General features: G+C 40.8%; 1 protein-coding gene across 4 annotated transcripts in view; it reads left to right on the forward strand.

Moving 5' to 3' along the window:
• Positions 1-995: 995 nt before the first annotated feature.
• The window catches only part of gpr185a (G protein-coupled receptor 185 a), a 10,141-nt gene continuing 8,946 nt past the window's right edge, over positions 996-2,190 (forward strand). For 3 of the 4 annotated variants that reach the window (XR_015520748.1, XR_015520749.1, XR_015520747.1), the window contains exons 1-2: positions 996-1,035; positions 1,155-1,239. The gene's annotated coding sequence lies outside the window, so the exon portion shown is untranslated. Of the gene's footprint in view, positions 1,036-1,125; positions 1,240-2,190 lie in introns of all 4 variants that reach the window. The other variant, XM_087301952.1, reaches the window with a different exon arrangement.

A 2,190-nucleotide genomic window follows, 5' to 3' on the forward strand; every position in this document is an offset into this window, starting at 1 on the left:
TTGATGCGAGCAGCAACTGGCAGCCAGTGCAAACGGATGAGCAGCGGAGTGACATGTGCTCTTTTAGGTTCATTAAAGACCACTCATGCTGCTGCGTTCTGAAGCAGCTGAAGAGGTTTGATAGAGTTAGCTGGAAGCGCCGCTAGTAGAGAGTTGCAATAGTCCAGTCTGGAGAGAACAAGAGCTTGAACAAGGAGTTGAGCTGCATGCAGGGCCGGAGCAAGCTGAACGGCCGCTCTAGGCAGAGGATGATCAAACCGCCCTCAACCCCAATGTGAAAACGAGAGTGACCGGTTATGAAAATGAAGTGAGGTGTCGCGGACCTCTATTCTGCCACCCTATGCGTGGATATGACTGAGGACACGCGGGTGCTGATGGAGGTGTCGCTGACGCCACCCTTTCTATTCTGTCGTCTATGCGCGAATATATCTGAGGACGCAGGTGGTGAGGGAGGTGTCGCGGACATAACTGAGGACGCGGGTGGTAAGGGAGGTGTCGCGGATGCTGCCCTCTCTACACTCCCAAGGCGGCCGCCTAGGTCGCCTCTATGGACGCACCGGCCCTGGCTGCATGTTAACTGAATTACCCATTAATGCATTATAATCTGCTTTTTTACTCTACAGACCTCCATATAAACGTCAGAAACTTTTTTTGCACAGGCCTATCTAAAGGGTTAATGCTGCCAACTGATGATCAACAGTCAAAATGACACATCTTACCTTTTCCCAACAGGAAAACCACCAACAATCAAGAATGCATGATTATATGCTGTCATGGCTTTGCAATTAAAAAAATATGATCATAATGGACGTCAATGGGGGCAAATACAGCCACGAACGTAACGTAAAGGTAGTAAATATGAACAGTACACGAGGGTTAGACAATATATTTCACCTCCACATGCTCTGAATCATAGCACAGACCGAGCCTTTGACGTCAGCAGCGCGAGTCATCCCCACAGCCAATCAGAAGCGCACAGGCAGGCGCCGCTGTCTGTGAACTGAGCGGAATGACAACCCGAGGCTGAACACACAGGTGAGAGAAACCTTCATGATAACATAATCAGACGTTTAAATGATTTATTAATAAAAAAGAGCAGAAGATATCTGACTAATTCTCTCTCAGATGCATCTTCGTGTTTTTGTTCCTCCCAGAAAGATGCGCTCGGCACGGGATGTTTTCATTTATTCCTCATCTTCACTGGATGGACGAGGGATGGAGACACTAGCCTGTTCTGAGGTCGGTCTTTGTTTAAGAAATGTAATTTACAGTCAGTCTATGATGTAGAGAGGAGTTTTAGTCCAGATTGTTTGTGATTTAGTTTATTATAGCCTCCTTAGTGGTAGAAATGTGTGAATGAATAAGGATATAGCCTCCTTTTTTATGTTTTTATTTATTTATTTATTTACCACGCAGCATTGGGCTAAATATGGAATTAGTCTAAAAATAGCTGCTGTGTTGAATATGTTATAAAATATATTACTAGATTTGTTACAGACACTGTAAAACATTGATTAATGTTGGAGCAACATGAAGGAATTAAGTTAACTTATTAGTTTTTCACAGATTTAAGTTCATTGAACATAAAACAATTAAGTTGTCCCTCCAAAAAAACCTCAAGAACTGTGTTGTTTTAATAAGTAGTATGAACAAACAGCAAGCGTCATATGTTTAAGTTGATGTTTGACTACTGTTTTGCTTTTGTTATAGCTTGATATATCTCTGTTGGTAAAGGAGTAGTTCTGATTGATCAGGCTGATTGTCTTATTCAAGCTAAGCAAGCTGGTGGTGATATTTTATGCATCTGTTTTGTTTGTTTACATTGTTAAAATGTCGGACTTGTTTTATGCAGCAGTAAAACATGGCTGTTCACTTTGCAAAATTTCCATGATTTTCAATCCATCCATTCAGCCATCCATCCATCCTTTAGGGCTGCACTATATTCTGTTTTAATATAGTAGTGTGAACGTTTTTTATCTTTATTTGGATGTGTTTTTGAGGCCTGTGGCTGTAAGATTTCAAGTGAATTTAAACCATTTGAGCACAAGAAACTATCAAGTTTGCCACTTTACCAACGATTAATTGTGTTTATTTATACAAGGAAGAAATTTATTAAATTAAGTGACCATACAGTGTTGTTTCACATCTGAATATATGACATTTGAACTGCTAATTATTATTTATAAATTA

This window comes from Danio rerio, chromosome 21 (assembly GCF_052040795.2).
Source record: "Danio rerio strain M-AB ecotype USA chromosome 21, GRCz13ab, whole genome shotgun sequence".
NCBI classification, from domain to species: domain Eukaryota; kingdom Metazoa; phylum Chordata; class Actinopteri; order Cypriniformes; family Danionidae; genus Danio; species Danio rerio.